This window comes from Nothobranchius furzeri, chromosome 14, assembly GCF_043380555.1.
Source record: "Nothobranchius furzeri strain GRZ-AD chromosome 14, NfurGRZ-RIMD1, whole genome shotgun sequence".
Classification (NCBI taxonomy): Eukaryota; Metazoa; Chordata; class Actinopteri; order Cyprinodontiformes; family Nothobranchiidae; genus Nothobranchius; species Nothobranchius furzeri.
The window spans coordinates 44188840-44211392 of NC_091754.1; the positions used below are offsets into that span (position 1 = coordinate 44188840).

The following is a 22553-nucleotide window of genomic DNA, read 5'->3' on the forward strand; positions in this document are numbered from 1 at the left end:
CGAATACCCTCCTCCCAGAATCGAGTGAGCTGTAAAGCCTGTGGTGAAATCAGGCATCATCCTCCACACACCACCACCACCACCACCACCCCTGGAGGGACTGGGCAGAAATGCACTGGTGTGGAACTGGATGGTACTAAAAATACAGGCTTGTTCACTGCCTTTTGTCCTTGCAAAAGCCAGATGAGCTCTTGTTGCTGTATACCGGATGTTCGTCCGCCGCCTGCCACCATTCTTGCCTCCTTATATGTGTGGTTGCTCAGCCTCGTCATGCAGGTTAGATGTGGAAAAACATCCCTCCATCAACAGCCACAAATGTCCCTTGAGCAGCGAGTGTGGCTCTCTGGCTGAAGTTGTCATATCTCCCTCCCAGCCTCCTTCCCGGGAAGCAGTACGACGGAAAGCTGCAGAACGTGTGTGCCAGCCCATAATGTGCCGAGGGAAATTATAAGCATAGAAATGGCAGCAGCCCCCCGTCATTCACAGATTGGAAGACAATAGACAGGTGATGAACGATGAAGACGAATGTCATTCCATCCTGCCAAATGTCACGTTGAACAAATGAATTCCAGTGCCGCTTCTCATCATTCCAACGAGCTTTCCTCCTGCTATATTTCAGCATAAATCATGTTAACCTTCACATTTTCAAGTTCATTCATTTTTAAGGTGCTCTCCCTCCTGTCTCTGGGCCTTGTAGAAGAATCAAAGGGGTTCTGATAGCTGAGATTATCTTAAATCCCATAGACTGGAGAATTGTGTCACTTTTCCTGGGAATGCCAGCTCAACTCTCCGTCATAACTCAGAGCTGTCATTTCAGGGCTCCATGCAGCATGCAAATGATTGCGGTGAGTCTGTGGAGTGAAAATAGGAGACTAAGCTGCAGAGTGGCAGGAACACCCACAGATCACACTCAGAGTTGTTTTAGATGACTTTGTTAAAGGAATAATTTCATTTAAACTCAGCCTTTTGCTCTGAAACCCTCTGAACTTTAGCTAACTTTAGTGGAGAAAAGCTAGTAAACCTTTTGGTTCCATGGAAATGTTCAGATGGTAAACAAAACACAAAAGAAAGGCGTGAGTGTGCGCATCTGCTGCTGCATCTTCAGCGGTTCTGGTTCTTCTGACCCTACCGAACCAGGACCAGTAAACTCCAAATCTTCTCCGAAATGAAAAGCGTCTCTGAAAATTCTCCTTCGAGAAAGACGGAACACGAGAGCTGCATTTCCCCTCTACCATCAACAGGTTTGCTGATTAGGTGAGTTCAGTTTCTCTGCTGGTCAGGTTGTAGCTGCTGGTGTGTGTGTGTGTGTGTGTGTGTGTGTGTGTGTGTGTGTGTGCGTGTGCGTGTGCGTGTGTGCGTGTGTGTGTGTGTGTGTGTGTGTAACAGGAAACACTGACAGATGAATGACAAATGTATACTTCATTTTAAGAAACCTGCAGACGGACTCAATCCACAATTATTCAGAAAAACTGTAGGGTGGACACACACACACACACACACACACACACATAAGCGTATAACTATGCAAATACTCTTAATTCAATTCAATTCAAAAATACTTTATTAATCCCAGAGGGAAATTGATTGCTGTAGTAGCTCAGAATAATAATAATAATCAAGTCATCAAAGAGTTATTGTATATTACAATGGCTGTTGGCAGGAAGGATCTCCAGTAGCGGTCAGTGTTGCAGCGAAACTGAAGAAGCCTCTGACTGAAGACACTCTTCCGTTGTCGGACAGTCTTGTGAAGAGAATGCTCAGGGTTGTCCATAATTTTCTTGATTCTCTGGAGAATCCTTCTTTGCATTATCTCCTCCAGTGGTTCCACAGTCGTCCCCAGAACAGAACCAGGCTTTGTTATTAGGCTGTTGAGCCTTTTCAGGTCCCTGCTTCTGATGCTGCTACCCCAACAGACGATGGCTGAAGAGATTACACTCTCAACAACAGACTTGTAGAAGATCTGCAGCATCTTGCTACAGACATTGAAGGACCTAAGTGTCCTCAAGAAGTGCAGTCTGCTGTGTCCCTTCTTATAAACGGCTTCACTGTTCTTTCTCCAGTCCAGTCTGTTGTCCAGATGAACTCCAAGGTATTTGTATTCATCAACCACCTCCACTTCTTCTCCCATGATGCAAACAGGGTTTGATCCACCCTGTTTATTCTGAAGTCTAAAATCATCTCCTTTGTTTTGTTCACATTCAAGGTCAGATGATTGTTTCCACACCATGCCACAAAGCGCTCCACCAGCTCTCTGTACTCAGCTTTCTGTCCATCTCTGATACACCCGACAACTGCAGAGTCATCTGAGTATTTCTGTAGATGACAGGTCTCTGATTTGTTCTGGAAGTCTGAGGTGTACAGGGTGAAAAGGAATGGTGAGAGTACAGTCCCCTGTGGTGCTCCCATGTTACTGATCACCTGGTTTGATGTGCAGTTCTTCAGCCTCACAAAATGTGGTCTGTTTGTCAGGTAGTCTTTAATCCAGGCGATTGTTGAGGCCCCCACCTGTGTCTTCTGGAGTTTCTGGCAAAGTACATCAGGCTGGATAGTGTTAAATGCACTGGAGAAATCTAAGAACATGACCCTCACAGTGCTGCCTGTTTTGTCCAGATGACAGTGGATTGGTTGAAGCAGCAGGATGATGGCATCTTCAACTCCAACTCCATGGCAATAAGCAAACTGCAGCGGGTCCTGATATGTTCTAGTTTGCTTATTCAGGTGGACCAACAGGAGTCTCTCCAGGACCTTCATGATGTGGGATGTCAGGGCAACCGGTCTGTAGTCGTCATTGACTGATGGGCGAGTTTTCTTTGGAACTGGAACAAGGCAGGATGTCTTCCGCAGGACTGGAACCTTCTACTGGGCCAGGCTGAGGTTGAAGAGGTGCTGCAGAATCCCACAGAGCTGCTCTGCACAGGCCTTCAGTAATCTGGGGCTAACACCATCTGGACCTGCAGCCTTGTTCCTGTTCAGTCTCTCCAGCTGCCTCTTCACCTGACTTCTAGAGACAGATAGGTGGGAGGGGGAGGTAACTGGGGTAGCAGCATCTCCTGACTTGGTTGGACAGATTTATAGAACCAGAAGAGTCCATAACTGCGTTAGAGGACAAAAGAGCTGGCGTGTGACAGGAAAATGTTGGATTAGAGGAGGATGGGATGTCTGATTGGCTGGGACAGGCGAGGAGGATGCTGGGTTTGTTCCTGAACTGAACCTATTGAAGAACTTGTTCAGTTCATTGGCTGTGTCCAGGCTGCCATCTGTGCAATCCTTCCTCTGCTTGAAGCCTGTGATCTTCTTCATCCCTGACCAGACATCTCTGATATTGTTCCTCTGTAGTTTGTTCTCCAGCTAATTACCTTTTTACTTGTTTCGACCGTCGTCTGCAGTCTTCTTCAGAAGTGTCACAGGTGTTTGTGTGATGCGTCATTATCAGCTGTTCTTCTGGTGGGCGGTTCAAACCTTGGGTCAGGAAGGCAATAGAAATAAGGAAACGGGAACATTGGAACATGAACAGAGACGAGGGGGCCTATCAGCTGTCTCGCACCTGGGATTCCCTTCTCCAAGACCAGCCAGTGGAGGTGGGCGCGACCAACCCGGAACTGACAGATCCGGGTTGGTCGCGCCCACCAGAAGAACAGCTGATAAAGACACATCACACAAACACCTGTGACACTTCTGAAGATATCCGCAGACGACGGTCGAAACTTGTAAAAGAAATTAGAAACACCTTCATGTCCAAAGCAAAAAAAACAAACGTGTTTAATAGAGAACAAAACTGTTGCTATTCTGTGTCGTACATGAGGATTGGCAAAATAACCATACATTTTTTGTGATAAGAGAATTTATTTAAATTATTTTAAATTTTATTTCATTTATTTCTTCATTTTAAACAAATAGTAAGAAAATAACCAAAACGATACAAATTACAAATACCTGAATGAAAAGGAGCAGATTAAAAGAAAATCATATATGTAATCTGCCCCACTCACACCAGATTTGAGATTTCGCTTGGATATTTGATTTCACATGAGCTTTATAGAACAATTGTAGAGTCCTGTAATCAGCCAGATCTCCCAATTTTAATATTTGCAACTCATTAATATTTGTAACTCAGCCAATTATGCCCGGCTGGAGCTCTGTGACTACTGATTGTTTTTGCTCATTTTGTGTAAAATCATGAATGGATTAGTGTATGTTTATATGTAATTCCCTAGATTTCAATGCAATAAGCCATATATGGAACAGTCACATTATTATATAAGACATAAAGTGTTATAATTCAACGACTCATTGAGTCTAGTTACTATAGCAACTGCCTTTGCTATTTTTCTACCATTAATACGTTTATGACCTAAAACCTTAATGTCCCTCATTCTATCAACAGTACTGTCTTCCATAGCCAGTGACATGTCAGTAGTTACTCCTCTCTCTTTTGTACTGATCCAGTCATGAGCTACCAGCTCCCACACCTCCTGCTCGCCGTCTGCGTGCCGGCCTGTCCTCTGGCCAGTGGGATGTTTGAGTGGCTGAGGAACCCACAACCTTCTCCTGCAGCACCTCCTCCTCCTCCTCCTGTTGCTCCAGCACATCTCTCGCCTAAGGATGCTTGGTTTGAGGTGATGATGGCAGACGAGAAGCTTCTGTCGGAAGCGGAGCAGCTGGAGCTCATGACATCTGTCATTCCAAGGTGTTATGGAAATTTTATATCCATTATTTCTTGATCATTAGTCCTATTACTCTATGCCTGAAAGCATTCTTGTTCACATTCAGACACACCCACACATTCTTGTTACCTTGTAACTTCCCACACACACACACACTCTCACTCCCATACACACACAGACTATTATCTTTTGTTCTTGTATAAATAAACTCTCAGAGCAGAATCTCTTGGCAGTTACCTTGAGCTTGTGGCCCTGATTGCTATTTGGTGACTTGTCTGCTTAATTTATCTCCTTTCTCTCAGCTGCAGGTATTGGTTATTGATAAAATCCCTGATACAAGGCGAACGGGGCAGTTTGTGATCTTTAGTGTTTATTATTTTTTAATTCAAGTTCAGTTCATTTAAGCATCAGTCTTCTCTCTCCAAGTTGCAGTTCTCTTCAGGTGTTTTCCTGGGTGAGGTCCAGCTGTGAGAGCCTCTTGGAGGAAACTTTAGTAAAGCTGGGTGTGGAGGTGTTCAACTGCCAGACAGACAGCAGTGAGAGACTTTCCTGTGTACGTGGTAAATGGTAACGTTTTATTTTGTTGAAACCGATGTTTTCTCACAAAATAATAGAATTCATTCAAATTTATACCATTTGATACTCAGAGAAATAAGGAGTGCACGTCTGACATCCAGACAGTAACCAAGCTAAATCGGTTTGCTACACGACCCGTCAGCAGACCTTTTTGGACCAAGCAGAGCTCACGATTAACCGGGTAACTGCCCACACAAGCTGGAGGGCAAACCCCCGTCTCCAACCAATATACAGAGCTGTATTTCAGTGATTTAAGCTAACTAAATAAAACCTAGGGATTTAGATATTACCACTTTAGATCATCTAACACATTTTAGCTGTAGGCTTTGCCTTCATTACATGCAGTTCAGCATTCAGCCACAAGAGGCAGCACAGCACTTGTTTACTGTGGTGTATTCATAGAACAAGTCTATATTGAAACTTCGTTGACACTTGTCACGGAGGAGAAATGGATGCTTGGTTAATGAAAAAGAAAGACACGGACAACAACCAAACTACATCACATGAACGCCAGACTATAGAGACTAAAGAACAATGCAAAATAAAAACTGCTACGCTATTCAAAAATGCATCAACAAAACGGGACGTCAAGGATAGTGAACGAAGCCAAAACAAAGACGAATGCCCAGAAATTCCATCCGCCAACAGCCAACAATATGAGGAGAGTGGGAAACAGAGTCGGAGAACCAGGAGAAGAACCAGCAGCTAAGAAAAAAAAAAAAAAAAAACAGGTCGAGGCCGCATGAAGATTTTTTCTTAAACTATGGATTTGTAAATTTTTTTAAACCAAATCAAAAAGATCGGCCTATGTGTGTAATATGCCATGAAAAGCTCACAAATGAGAGTTTAAAGCCAGCCAAATTAAAGCGACATTTGGAAACGCTCCACGCTGATTTGGTAAATAAACCACCGGGCTTCTTTCAAAGAAAGGCGCAGGAGATTAAATCATCTGCTCATCTTCTTCGCAGAAATGTCACATTAAATGACAAAGCTCAGCTTGCATCCTACATGGTTTCTTACCGTGTGGCCACTGAGAAAAAGCCTCACACCATTGCAGAACAACTCATCTTGCCTGCTGCAATAGTGCAGTTATTGATGAAAAGGCTGCAGAGAAATTAAAATGCATTCCACTGAGTGACAACACAGTTTCCAGAAGGATTATTGATATTTCAAGCAACCTTGAGGAGCAGCTTATTTCTAGACTGAAGACGGCAGGGGACTTTTCCATCCAGCTGGATGAAAGCACAGATGTTTCTGACTGTGCAACTTTATTGGTCTATGTGAGATTTGTCTGGGAAAAAAGAGTTTGTAGAGGACTTGTTATGCTGTTTGAATATTCCGACCGGGACTACAGGTGAGCAGATATTTAGCGTGTTGAACGACTACGTGGTTACAAACTCCGGCCTGGACTGGAGCTGCTATAAAAGGCATAACAACTGACGGAGCTGCGAACATGACAGGCATTTCTCATTTCTCCCTCCCACCTGTCGTTGGAGGATTCAGGATGCCGCCATCGGACTCTGATGTTGTATCTGTGATGTTCGTGCTTCTATGTTGAGGAGTTTTTTTGTATAATAGAGTTACTCCCCGCTGGGTCTAACTCTGCTGTGCCTTTTTTTACCTTACCCCAATTATCCTCATGTTACACCTTTTTCATCTGATGAAATGAGCACCGTTATGGCTGCTCTCGTGACTGCCTGTACCTGTTTATGTCTACATGTGTGTGTGTTTAACCTTGGTCAGGTTGTGTTCGCGGAGTCAAGTTCCTATGCTCTGGGTCGCTGGAGCGCTGGCAATAAAGCTGATTCTGATTCTGATTCTTCTGATTCAAAAACAGCGGAGTTGTAAAAAAAAATTTAGACGCAGCCGGCGAGGACATGGTGTGGAACCACTGTTTTATTCATCGGCACGCGTTGGCATGCAAAGAAATGCCTGCTGATCTCGACAAAACGCTAAAAGAGGTTATCCGTGTAGTGAACTTCATTAAGATCAGTTCCCTGAACTGTTGGCTTTATGATCAGCTGTGCTGCGACATGGGGGCGGAGCACACGCACCTACTGGTTTCACACAGAGGTGCGCTGGCTTTCCAAAGGACGAGTTCTGACCAGAGTATATGAACTGAGAAATGAAATCCACGCGTTCCTCCAGGAGAAGAAGTCCCCTCTTGCTGATCTGTTTACTGATGAGTGGGTTTTTACATCGTCATATCTGGCAGATATATTCTCATTGCTGACTGAGCAGAATTTGAAACTGCAGGGAGAGCACGATGACGTTTTCCACAACTGTAAACATGTTCTCACTTTTCAGAAGTCTCTAAAATTGTGGCTTGCACGCCTCAAAGAACCAAAACCATGTCATTACATCTTTCCAAATGTGTTAAAACACATAGAAGAAAATGATTTCACTGACACACAAGTAAAGCATCTTACTGAACTCATTGTAACACACGCTGTAACTCTTAATAGTTTTGACCGCTATTTTCCAAAAGAGAGATTTGATAAGATGAATGGCAAAGGTGGATTCAAAATCCCTTCGCTTATGAAAATCCAGAATCTCTGCTTGAGTTAGGATCGACCCCTGGAGAAGCAACGAAGATGTAACAACTGAGCAGTGATCCTTTGCTAAAGAAAAGACATGAATGAATGCAGTTGTCCTCATTTTGGATAAGCATCTCATCTGAATATCCTGCCTTGAGTAAGGCCAGCTTTCAGCTTCTCATTCCCTTCACAACAACATACAAATGTGAAGTAGGGTTCTCAGTTCTAACAAAAATAAAGACAAAATTCAATAGTAGACTGAATGCTGCACCAGATATTAGAGTTGCATTATCCTCTTGTAAACCAGACTGGAATGCAATACTGAAAAACAAACAAGCCCATCCATCACATTAGCAAGGCAAAAAAAAAAATACATATATATATATATATATATATATATATATATATATATATATATATATATATATATATATATGTATAAACATTTTGGTAAAAACCATATTTATGACTTTCACCACTAAGCATATGTGAAAAATATTTTCTATGCTTAAAACAATTTTTGGATATTTGCGTGTTCCGAATGTTTTATCTAAAAGTTTTGTGCAATACACCGTTTAATGTCCAAAGATAAAAACATGATCCTTATTCTGAAAATGTTTTGTTTTTCAGATTGTTTCTGAATACATTAAAAATGTACATAATGTTTCAAATGTGGTTTTTCATTTTTATGTTCAAATCTGAGACATTTTTAAGTTAAAAAAAGAAGAAATGCAAAGGATAGTAAAATGCATAGGATTTTGTTTAAAGAGACTATAAGGAAGTTTGACAGCCAAAACATGTATAGAAATAATAAATTTCTTCTTCATACATTCTCCTGCAATGCCCTGGTCCTGTAGAATGAGCCCTGGCATTTTTACTGGGATTGCCTGTTTTTCTGTAAAATCACAGAAAAAGAGAGCTGCTCAGGTCGAGCAGGCTGCTTCATGCGCGTTCACGCTCAGGCATAGCCCGTAGCATTTGCTATCTGTAGCTTTAGCTGCAGAGAGTGAGGTAGTCCCAACTCAGCGACTTTGTCGCTGTTCCTAACGCCTAGTGACAAAGCTAGCTACATTTCTGAGGACACTTAGCTACTTTCTTCTTGATATTTCCTGCAAATTAGCAACAAAATAGCCATTTTCGCTCCGAACTGTTCTTTGGATTGACGTTGTTTCAGCTGTCATCAAGGATATAAATGTTACAGGTGTTATGAATGTTACTAGAGTGTAGCTCACCTTGTAAGATGTCTGACTCTCGTGCAGAAGACTTGGGTTCGATTCTGGGTGTGAATATAGTTTATTTTATTTAGAGTTTCTTTTTTACGTTAATGGTATATTTTCTTACAGTAAGATGCCCAAATTTTTATTTGAGACTCGCCGAACGGCATTGAATTCACAGATAAAAAAAGATGTGGGTTCAACTTTCATTTGGATAAGACAATCTAGCACTGGATTTGAGTTTTTAAATCCATTTTTATGATTCAGTTTCTCACTTTTGGCACCTTGCACCATCAGGTATTTTATTTCGTTTTATTTGTGCCATTTCAAATGTTTTCATCATTTGTCGCATTATTTTATTTTTATAGTGCTGTTAGCTGTTCTCCTATTTTATTGTTTTTGGTAGGAATTTTTATCTCTGACTATTTATGCTTTGTTCTTATGTATTTTGCCTGTTCTTACTGTGTTTCTTGATCAAGCATTTGGCTTTTTTATGTACAGCACTTTGGTTAGCTGCCATGCTATTTTGAAATTGTGCTTTATAAATAAATATGGTATGGTATGGTATGGTATGAAACAGTTTTTCAAGCAAGGGAAGGGAATGATCTGAACATGCAGGAGGACTGACCCATCATAAACCTTTGTCGGCTGTGCTGAAGAGAAAGGTACAGAACAGAACCAAATTATCAATTAATTAGCTGTGTGTTCTCCTGTCCTCTGTCCTCCGGGCCACACACACACACACGAGACTGTCAGCTGTCATTTTCTTTAAGGAGTGTGCACATACAGCACATGCGCTTCGTACACGAGCCTACTATTGAAGCTGCCATTACGCTTTTGGCCTGAGGGGGCAATCGCAAGCATAAAAATTCAAAAGTCTGAAAAGTCCCTTTATAGAACAGCTGCATTTACAATGAGTAATTTTTTTAATGGGGTCACAATGTTTTGTCTTTTTCAAAATGTGGGTCATCTGAAAAAAAGATTGGGAACCACTGATCTAAATAACAGAGCCAGGGAAGAAGACATGAAGGGATGCAGGAGACGAGAACACGAGACGCGACAGGAACAGGTTTGGGATGCAAGATGAGTTTGGATCTGCTTCCTCTATAACACAAACACAAAAACTTTATTGAGTAGAACTAAAAAGTCTGCATGTATCTATTTTACATTATTTGCTGAAAGTGATCATCTGAAATATTTAAATGCCAGAGATTAGTTATTTTTAAATATCTCTAATATCTCTTTAGAAACCGTGTCCTAATTATTTTTTCACCTCTTATAAATATTTGGAACCACTGGTTTGAAAATAACTCAGATGGGTCATTCTACTCTGCATTTCTGAGGACCCTTAACTTTTCAGGAGAGCACTTGCTATTGATGGAGCTTAATGTAGTCTGTGGCCAATGAACCACAGCGAATCTTATTGACTGTAGCAGAGTTATCGGGTAGCTGTCAGACTCAACAGAAGCAGTTCTGGAAAAGTTTCCCTGGAGAATCTATCCGTGGCTTCAGTTGAATTTATCTGTAATGTATTGGATCTCTACATGCAGAGTGTGGAAGCCAGAACTTAGATTATAGTGCAAGAACAAAGCCACGTTCACCCAAAATGGTTTTTTCACTCCTCATTTTCATGTAAGGCAGGTTTACAGTAATTGTGTGATAAACACTGAATTTATTTCTTACATTATGAATGCAGAATCCACCTGAAGTGCACCAACTTGGTGCAACAATAACATTTGCCTTAAAAGTCTTACATGTAAATTTTCACTTTAGCATCTTCTGTGGAACCAGATCACAAGAACAGCAGCTCCGGCAGACACCCCCTGTCCTGTGCCTCCCCAGGTGTCTCTTCCAGAGGTAGCAAATGCATTTCAGTGTGTTCCCAGGTGATCTGTGACTATGGTGCCCCTTTGGTGACACTGAGGGAAAAAAAAGATTAACTTGTTAAATTAATGTTTTATCATGAGTTAAGGCATTTCTATGAGTTATTAATGCATTGCTACGAGTTATTAATGCGTTACCACGAGTTATGAATGCATTACCATGAGTTATGAATGCATTACCATGAGTGATTAATGCGTTACCATGAGTGATTAATGCGTTACCACAACTTATTAATGCGTTACCACGAGTTATAAATGCATTACCATGAGTTATGAATGCATTACCATGAGTGATTAATGCGTTACCACAACTTATTAATGCGTTACCACGAGTTATGAATGCATTACCATGAGTTATGAATGCATTACCATGAGTGATTAATGCGTTACCACAACTTATTAATGTGTTACCACGAGTTATGAATGCATTACCATGAGTTATTAATGCGTTACCACGAGTTATTAATGCATTACCACGAGTTATGAATGCATTATCATGAGTGATTAATACATTACTACAAGTTATTAATGTGTTAACACGACTTATTAATGCGTTACCACGAGTTATGAATGCATTACCACGAGTTATGAATGCATTATCATGAGTGATTAATACATTACTACAAGTTATTAATGTGTTAACACGACTTATTAATGCGTTACCACGAGTTATGAATGCATTACCATGAGTTATTAATGGGTTACTACAACTTATTATGTGTTACCATGAGTTAATAATGCATTACTACAAGTTATTATTGCGTTACCACAAATTTTTAATGCATTTGTAGGGGTAAATATTGTTGCTTTTAAGCTTTATATATTACCTTTACTTATGACCAATAATCTGTGATATTCTATATAAATATATCAACCTGCTTGGTCTTTGGATGTTTAATCAGAAGATTCTAGGATTCTTTGCTTTTTCAGGGATCAAACACACTTCATATCAATTCAGACAGAGTCAAATTTATAAAAGGTAAGAATTTATTTTCTAAACAATTAAAAACATGACATGTGTTTATCAGAATCTTGTATCTAGAAGAACGGAGTTCTGGGTGTGAAAAGAATTTGGTTTGCATTAAACTATGAAGTTGGTTCCTATCAAAACGGCGTCAGACGCAATCTTGCTGTGTACTACGTACCCCTGAGAAGACTTACTTTCGAATCCGAGATGTCGGGGGGGTCGGGTGACCCCAAGGTACCGAAGTTCGTAGAAAAGACCGCAGTATGACCAGGTCAGTCTAGAGTCGTCTCCCAGATCACAACAGATAGATGAAATCATTTGCGTCTAGAACAGCTGTTTCTGAATAGCTGAAGGAACCGTTTTGCTGTGTCAGCTGTAGCTTGTAACTGGTTTTTGACAGCTTGTCAAGAGATGCGATGGGAGAAGAGTTTCCCTCCGATGGCCAGTCAGAGTTAGCTCAACTAACAGAATGCTGAATCTCACAGAATGCTGGAATGCCGAAACACTCTGCAAGTGATCCTGTTTTAATATTCTCATATTGTGATTTATTTGGCCAATCGGGACGTGCCGTGTTAAGAGGTGTTAACAAACAAACCCTTAGAACATCACGCATTCTCAGACACAGGGTGCTCTGATTTGTGTGTAAGAAAATATCTATGTGAAGAAATTACTTTAACTTTATCTTATGAACATTATGTCTGAGTGTAGATAATGATTCACTTGTTAAATCAAACATTACTGATCAAAATATCAAAATGTTTCATTGTAATAATAAAATTCATTTCAACCACAGTAATTTAAGCACAGATTAATAAAAAAAAATTCATTAGTATTCATATAACATTTGTTCATTCAACAATATTATTATTTAATGATTATTTAACTTGTGAGTTGTAAAAATGTTCACTTTATTCAGAGGCATGAATAATCATGTAGAAGCGATAAGGGAAGCTTAGGTCTTGAAACGGGAACCGTTTGTTGACAATATGTTACCACGTGTTCAGAGCTGCAGAACCTTGTGGCATGTTGGGAGATAGAATGTAAAATCCACCTTAGAGGGTGGAATTAGGTCTGTAGATGACCCGTGGCATGTAGGTCGATATGTACATGAAAACTGACCATTTCTGGACAGTACACATTACTACAAGTTATTATTGTGTTACCATGAGTTATAATAGTTTTTCTATGAGTTATTAATGCAGTCCTTCCATTTGTGTCCAACATGGGAACATTAGCTTAGGACAGGGGTAGGCAACCCTGGTCTTAGAGAGCCGCAGTCCTGCTGATTTTCCAACTATCTTTGTTATTCCTGCTGTTGATTACCTGGATCAGGTGTGTTCAGCCAGTTAGAAGCTGCATGGCTGGAAAACATGCACTACTCTCTAGGACCAGGGTTGCCTACCCCTTGCCAACGGATTTGAGCAGATTCCTCTGTGAGTTGCCCTTAACTAAATCTAATGGGGCCCATGTGGGAAAACATAAATGGGCCTCATTCATGCAACCATACACAAGATCCTTGTGGGTGAACTCTGTGTGTCTTGCCCACACAACCCGCAAAATCCCATGGTGGGCCCAAACAGGCAGATTTGCTGGGCTGTGGAGCATGTCATTCCTCTAAACGTCTTTCACCCTGCACCTGTGGGTCCAGTCTGCTGCCAGTTCAATGATGTTAAAACAGTGTCTCAGTCGCTAGGAGCTCCAGAGGTAAAACCCAAAAAACACTAAAGTAGTGGTTCTCAGTCGAGGTTCTGGAGGGCTGGTATCCAGCATGTTTTAGTTTTAACCCTACTTCAGCACCTGATTTCAGTCAGCAGGTGATTAACAGGCTTTTGTCCGGCTGATGAGCGGCTGCACAGGTGACTCAACCACTGAATCACGTGTGCTGGAGCAATGGAAAAACAAACGCATACAGGAACACCTTCCCTCTGGGACCAGGTGTGAGAACCATTGCACTAAAGCATACTGCACAGTCAAAGCAAGGTTGCCAGAAAGCCTACTGTTACTACCACGCTTCCTTCTAGCGGCACCACACAGACACAGGGTGAGCTTCGGAGCAGCAGAGCGATCAGCAAATATAAATAATTGAAAACATTTTAAAAAGTGGTCAGATGGAGCCCCAGATGGCAATCATGTTATGGTGTGCAAATAGATCAGAGTGGATGTTTCTCCCAAGCACACCCCCTTCAGTGTAACCATTGCCCATGCAAGCTTTGAAGTCTTCCAGAAAAAATAAACAGAACCTCGGGATTGTACCCCCTCCACCCCCCCCCCCCCCCCCCACACACACACACACACACACCCCACCCCACCCCGAATCCTTCTATCCTTCGATCCTCCACTTTAAAGTTGAAGAGAGGTGGCCCTGTTATTTACTGGAGATTCCTACACCACGGTATGAGGGTCCAGATGTCTTTCACAATAAGTAACTAAGGTTCTTCACCCAGACTAGAGGTTTCAGCTGGGCCTTGGAGAACCCAGACATGTATCCATGATAAAACCAGTCCTACCACCAGCAGGAGGAGTCATAAGTGAGACCTTCATGAGCCCAGCAAGAGGACCTGGCTCACAAATCCCTGAAAGTCGCAATATTTTTAAATTTGTTTTTATTTAAAATAATAATTTAAAAATGATAAAATACAAACATGTTCTGCTTCTTTTTTGAAGACGAACATGTTTGTATTAAAACAGAGACATTGTTGAAATAATTCACCTCTCTCGACGAATTGTGACTTAAATGCTAATTAAAGGCACAATGTGTGATATTTCATCTTATAAGTTATCAAATTTCTTGTATCACATTCTCAAATTTGTTTTTTTTTTTAAATGATAATTCAAACAAGCATTTATTCTAAACAATATTATTAGCTTTATATTTTAATATTTTAGACAAAAGAAGCAGACCGGTGCTCCATATGGCATGCGCCATCTTAAAATACAGTGACCTTTTAGGGACATACAACATATTAAGCTTCGCATTTGATGTTTGCGTTTTTAAATGATGTAACCTCAAAGAAACAGCAGGGGGCAGAAGTGCGCCTTGTAAGCATGCAGTCTGACAAAGTAACTAAGAAGAAGAAGAAACTAGCCACACCGTACTTCTAGCGATGGAGGATCACACATATTCTACAAGCAAACTTGAGAAACGGGATAGTTTGTCTCATCCAAGTAAAAGAAAAAGGATTTTGAAAAGTGAACAAGACCGGCGTCATGAGAAAACCAGAGTAAATATAGGGATGCTTGCCCTGCTTCTGTCGCATGTCTAACACCTCTGCCTCTCTGTGCGCTGGCACATGTCTGTCCTCTCCCTCTTCCTCTCCCTCTTCCTCGTCCTCTGTCTGTCTCCACTGATGAACCATCGTATGATATCTGACTCTGTTTACGGAGAGAAAACAATTACAGACTACACTACCTTGTATATTTCCAAAATGGCAAATAGAAATATAACATTTCTCAAATAAAATGAACAAAATATTGTCATTTATTGTAGTCAGAAGTCATCACTAACTAGCTGCCGTTTGCTATTAGCAAACATAACTGACATAAAAAAGTTTTTCTTATTCAAAACCTATTTAGATTAAATTAATAAAATAAGTTAGATGAAAACAACTAACCTGTTCGCTGACTTGAAAGCTGGAATTAGATGATGACATGCTGCCGTTTACAGCAACACGATTTTGTATTGTATTTGTTATATTTGTTAATAAAGTTTTAAATAATGATAAAAAAAACCTTTTTGATCCTCGGGGGCTCCAATAGCTGCAATACCGACTCTAAACTGCGTGGTGCTAAAGAGTCGGATCTTTTTACTATGATTTCTGTGAATTTCACACACGGGGCCTTTAAAGCCAAAACCAACATGTTTGTGCTGACGTTAATCATCAGTTAGTTATCCACTGAGGCAAACTCACATCGAATTGGGACATTTGAAGGCTCTCTCTGTAATTTACAATTTAATTTAATTGGTACTTTTTTATTGCATGAGCTGAGATTAGTTATTCATACACAGCATTGCAATTAACATCCCTGTTAGAATCTACACTGCTACAGCAGCTCCACGGTTGGCAGACAATTAGCAGGAATGAATTAGCCAGAACACTGAGGGGTTCTGGGAGAACCAGAATTAAAACTGAAGCTAAAAAATCCACAAACAATGTGTTTGATCACTGAAATGTATTTACAGATCAGCTATGTGTTAACCTACATTTTCACTATGGAAAATCCCAAGTGCTTTCAAAGACTGACTTTACAATAATTACGCTAAAGTGGTTCTACTTAAAACTGGAAAAGCATGTCCCCAAGCTATACCTCATTTATCAACCACACTTACGCACAGATATGTGTTTATTTCATGCTAAGGAACAATTTTACAAACTGTATGGTATTTACCATCTTGTACTTGTGTAGAAATGTTCATACAGCTCTGACCTTTCCGGAACTGCGCTGCTCTGGGTGGCTGCATGTTGGAGTAGCTCTGTTGACTATATGTAAGTTTTGCCTTTTCTTGTGCATTTTTTCTTCTAGTTTCTCAAGCAAAACTGTATTTTTGGACACTTTACTTTTCTGTTTCTGGTGCTGTGAAGCTTGGAGGATTTTTACTGCTATTTTTTTTTTGTTTTTTTTTTTCACTTTTTGAGCATTTGTTATGATGCGTAACCATGGCAACAAACTGGTTTACAATCGAGAGCAGCTGATTAACATTGGAAAGGCTGACATAATACCTCAACTGAAGCCACAAATCCCAAATGAGCTAAAACGCAAGAAGCGTGGATGCAGAGCGGGAGCAAAACGGAGACAGAGAAAGAGGAAATTCAAACCATCTCTTCCATCGATCATAATGGGCAATGTGAGATCACTGGCCAACAAGATGGAGGAACTCCAAGCCCTTTCAAGGACTCAGCCAGAGTTTCGGCAGTTTCGGAACCGCTGGAGGAGATAATGCAAATAAGGATTCTCTAGAGAATCAAGAAAATTATGGACAACCTGATCATTCTCTTCACAAGACTGTCCGTCAACGGAAGCCGTTTACAAAAAGGGACACAGCAGACTGCACTTCTTGAGGACGCTTAGGTCCTTCAATGTCTGTAGCAAGATGCTGCAGATCTTCTACAAGTCTGTTGTTGAGAGTGTAATCTCTTCAGCCATTGTCTGTTGGGGTAGTAGCATCAGAAGCAGGGACCTGAAAAGGCTCAACAGCCTAATAAAAAAGGCTGGTTCTGTTCTGGGGACGACTGTGGAACCACTGGAGGAGATAATGCAAAGAAGGATTCTCCAGAGAATCAAGAAAATTATAGACAACCCTGAGCATTCTCTTCACAAGACTGTCCGACAACGGAAGAGTGTCTTCAGTCAGAGGCTTCTTCAGTTTTGCTGCAACACTGACCGCTACTGGAGATCCTTCCTGCCAACAGCCATTGTAATATACAATAACTCTTTGATGACTTTATTATTATTATTATTATTATCATGAGCTACTACAGCAATCAATTTCCCTCTGGGATTAATAAAGCATTTTTGAATTGAATTGACCACGAACAGCATCTATTTGTAGAATAGGGGAACCACAAACTGAAGGTCTCAGTTGTCCATAATGCTCCTCATTCACAAATGATTTACCCAATCATTAATGATTTTTGTGGAGAAACAGCGGTATCACATAACTAATGTAAGAACACCTGTGGCTGACAGGAGGCTGACAGTGTGGCATGGCTAATTGGTGAGAATCCAGAGTGGAAGCAGAAACCGCTTCCAGAAGGAGATCCTTTGTGGAGCGACAGGACCAAAAACTACGGAGCTGATTCCAGTTTATATTTAATTACTGATGTAATGTCCAGTAATGGTCAGTTTTTAAGTACAGTTTGACCCTTCAACATCTGGTCAAAATGGAGACACAAGACTGCATGTGTTCCCTTTAATCTGTTTGTCTTCATCCCGTCAGCTGGGGTTCAGAGCCTCTCTGCAGCTCTGAACACATGATAACGTATTGTCAACAATGATGTTCCCTCCTCAAAGCCTCAAGCTTCCCTTATCATCCTAAAGGATTCTTCATGCCTCTGTATAAGTGAACACTCACAGCTCGGATTAGTTGCTAAATCAAAGAATGAATTCTTAAATATACTGTGAACATTTAAAACGTATTAGTTAAATGATCATTAAATAAACGTTTGTTTATTGTCACTTATACTAATTATAATATAATGAAATGTTTTAATTAATCTGTGCTTGAATGACTGAAGTTTGAAATGAATGTTATGTTATGATTACATTGATCAGTAATGTTGACATGACAAGGCCATCACCATCCACACTCACACAAGGACAAGGCAAAGTTAAGTCAAACGCGTGACACACAGATATTTCTTTACCCCAGAGCAGAGCATCCGGTATCAAAGAAGGCGTGTTTCTGCGGTTGTCTTGGTAATATTCCTCAACATGTCAACCTCTGGTTGGCCACACAAATCCTAACATGAGAACATTAAAACAGGATCACTCTGGTGATTCAGCAGTTCCAGTTCCAGCTCTCATCACTAAGCTCAGTTCTAGAGGAAGCTAGGGAACGGTCGTCCGTTGTGAAGTCTCTTTAACTAGGTAGCAGCCTTGACACGCCGTCCAGGATGTTGCAAAGCTGGCACAGCAGACGGTTCCTGCAGAACAGGCTGATATTGTTCTGACTCCGTAAGAGTCTAGACACAAACGGTTCCATCCAACCTGTGGGCCTGGCGACATCTCTGGACTGGAGAAGTCGGCGCTGTGGTCAATCTACTGGACCTGGGTACTAAGAGGTCATCCGACCTCCATGACCTCTGGATCCATCAAGAGGGTCTCCAAAGGGTGAGGTAGAACACAGTGTGATTGTGTCTGATGCTTTTTGATAAGAATTAACTTCATAGCTTAACACAAACCAAATTCTTTTACACCCAGAGCTCAGCTCCCCTAGATACGGAAGTTCTGATAACATTGCATTCACACATAGGCACCATATACCACATCTACTCCATCTAGATTCATCCATCACAGTAAATATTAGTTTGCTTGACATGTTCTAATTGTTCGGGAAATAAATTCTTACTTTTACAAACCTGACTCTTTTCTTGAATCAAAACAAAGTGTTTACAATTCCTGAATAAAACAAAGAATCCTAAACTCTTCTGATTAAAAACACAAAGACCAAGCAGGTTGATATTCTATATTTATATAGAGTATCACAACTTATTGGTCATAAGTAGAGGTAATATATATTGAGCTCTTAAAGCACTCAATTTACCAAACCCTACACTGACAACTATGAGAAGCCCCAGAACCTCCTCCATGCTCCCCTAAAATAAGTTGCCATGGTAACCAAAATGATTGACAGCTCTGCACTCAGAAAACAAACATTTTCAAGCAAGAACAAATCTAACTAACAGAAATTGTATTCTAATCCTTAAATGTAAACTGTACCTGGCAACTGAATGGACCACCCTGTCTGTTACTCTCTGATTTATCATATTCCATTTTACATTGAACCATTTTTTCTTTATTTTCAACAGGAACCTGTCCCAAACTGCTGTAACGTGTTTGGTTCTCTTCTATTTCGGCAGCCAGTGCCTCAATCATACTGTCCACAAAGGGATTCCCCTCATAAACTGAGGATGTGATGAGACTAAATATGGTTAATTGAGTGTGTTTCGGGACACTAGCACTTGGGTACACAGGAGTGGGATTTTGGTGTTTATCCAGCTTCTCGTGTTCTTTTGGCTGATGTTCTTTCATTTGGGATCACTACGCCTATCTCCACAGTCGTGTTCTGCAGGTTATTGACCAACATCATGTCTGGTTGGTGAGCCAGCACCTGTTAGTCTGGATCTACATCTACATTAGAGACGTGTGTATTTGTTATTTGAATTTATGTTTCAAATCTGATCAAAAACAATACTCATCCTATCTTTGAGACAGCGTTATAAAGCTTAAGTCACAGTTGAGCTCAGAAAGACCCATAAGCCATGACTGAGTCTACAGATTCTTGAGCGATTTTAATCAGGAACTCATTTTGTCTCACACACAGAAGCCACTCAGTCACATCAATTGATTAATTAAGTGCCATGAGCGTTTGGGGACCCAGGTAACAATATGATCCTCGGGGACACCACGAAGGTCTGAAAGCAATTGTCATTATATTAAGGATACTGTGCGGTCAGTGTCATTGTCAAATGTTACTACTTCTACATCTAATTAAAAACCAGTTGGTGTTCCAATAAAACCTACCCCACTCACTTCAAGGACACGTCCTTTCCAGGGTTTCTGTTGATGTTAGATAAACACTCAAGTAAATCAAGAGAGAGGAAGAAAAATGATTAAAGAAGGCCAGCCAGATCGGTCACATCTTATTTATTGACTAACACTTGGTTGGATTAGTTTTATTAAAATAGAGTTCTTTGATTAATTAAAAGAAAAGAGTTTATTCTTCATTATTCTGCTGAGCTGAAAATAAGCAGGTTAGAAGCGAATGCATGAGACCTTGAGACCATATCTCATGCAGTCTAGTCCTGTGCAGAGGAGGGGAAAAAACAGTCATTTCATTCTGTTACTCATCTTGTGTATCTCAAGAGACGTTGACTCCTTCATCAGTTCATGGCCAGGAATTCTTCTCCTTCAACTTCCATCCTGTGCTACTCAGTATTGATTCCAGATCTTCCCTTTCTTCTGGAATATTCATCTTTACTCTGAACTCACTTGATCCAATTGCAGCAGCCTGGGGATCATTATCTAGTCACACTTTCCCATCCTCACAGAAGATCTTTAGTCTAGCTGGAAACAGAATCCGTGACTTAATTTTCCTTTCATTGAGTATTTTCCGCACTTCCTTGTATTTTGCATGCTGCTTAAACACAGCTCTTGTAAAGTCCTCGTCGAAGTAGATCTTTTGGTCCTTCACTTGTATATATATTTTTTTTTTCTCCAAGCAGCTTCTAGTACTTTCCGTTTCATAGCATATGATTGGAACTGAACCAGAATTGCTCTGGACCGCTCCTTTCGTCCTGTCTTCAGCCCAACTCTGTGTGCCTTCTCAATATTCAATTCAATTCAAAAAAACTTTATTAATCTCAGAGGGAAATTGATTGCTGTAGTAGCTCAGAATAATAATAATAATCAAGTCATCAAAGTGTTGTTGTATATTACAATGGCTGTTGGCAGGAAGGATCTCCAGTAGTGGTCAGTGTTGCAGCCAAACTGAAGAAGCCTCTGACTGAAGACACTCTTCCGTTGTCGGACAGTCTTGTGAAGAGAATGCTCAGGGTTGTCCATAATTTTCTTGATTCTCTGGAGAATCCTTTGCATTATCTCCTCCAGTGGTTCCAAAACTGCCGAAACTCTGGCTAAGTCCTTGAAAGTTCAATATGCAGTTCATTAGCCACTTCCAGCTTTTCCCGAGCCAATTTGATTACAAAATCAATGATGTTATTTCCTTCACAATCTTCTGGTACCGAGTAGATTCTTATATTTTTACTGCGGGTTTGGCTTTCAAGTTCTTCACATTTTATTTGTAATTGTTTTTCCACTTGAAGCATTTGTATTAGCACTTTGGAGGTTTTCATTGCATGATCTTCGTTCTCAGGAATTCTCTGTTCAGCTTCCTCCATTATTTTTTTAATGTTCATGAAATCTACATGTAGCTCGTTCATTTCGGCTTTCAATGCTCCAAAACTGACTGATGTTTCAGTTTGAAATTCCTTCAGTTCTTTAAGTATTTCAGCCAAACCTGATGAATTGATCGGTGACATGTCCTCAGTTGTTTCCTCTCGATTATTCTCCATTTGTTTTTGCACATCCACCTCTATTTGTTTGGAAGACTGCTTTTGTCTTCCCTTTGACATCTTTCACAACTCCAGTTGTAAATTTATCAAGTTGCAGTTGTCTTCCTTGTTTCAAATAGTTTTGCAATGTTGTTGATCAGTTTAGTCCGAATTTAGTCCAAGTTTTAGATTTAATTGTTTGCAGAGACTCACACCAGCACAGCTTGTCCAGCGGCCATCTTGACACACTTGTCTTCTTTGTTACACTTGATGCTTTAATTTATTCCCCTTTTAACTGAATTAAAAACTTGATTCATTAAATGAACTTTAGTGACTCATTCATACCTCAGTTTATCTATTCACACTTGTAGTTTAGGAAATTCATTGTTTTGAAATATTGTATAAGATATGATGTTGTGATGTTTAACCCTCTGGATGCAGGCGTTGCAGATTAGCAACGTTAAAACCTACCTGGTTACTCCACATACGTATTTCATGAGCATTTTTAACTCGGAAGTTCCCCTGAAGGACTTAGTTGTTCGTCCTTTTATCAAAACCTATTTTGAGCCTGAGAGGGCATTTGTGCTTTGAAGGTTATTAACCTGATGAGCCAACATTAATCTCTAAACTGGAAAAATAAAGATGGATGGAAAGTGAAAATGGGAGATGTCCCAGAGTGTCCCTTTGGAGTGTAACTAGAGTGGGACTTAACAATAAAACAATGTAAAAAGGTATGTTTTAACCTTGGTAGAGTTTTCTTCACTGTACATCATCTTTCACTTAATGTTCAGCACTCCCAGTTTAAGAATGGCGCATTGCCATGCAGGAAACAGACATTTCTGCATGTTCTCCTGTGAGGCTGCTCCTCCTGGCATCATAAATATTCCCTGTCCCCTGCAAATACTCTCTCGCTGGGAACAGAGGAGGGAGGTGGACAGAGGT

The 22553-nt window shown here is 40.5% G+C and overlaps 1 pseudogene; it reads left to right on the forward strand.

Annotated features, from left to right (window-relative positions):
• The first annotated feature begins 4448 nt into the window (after nt 1-4448).
• On the forward strand, nt 4449-8131 carry LOC129163966 (protein FAM200A-like; annotated as a pseudogene).
• The last annotated feature ends 14422 nt before the right edge of the window (nt 8132-22553 follow it).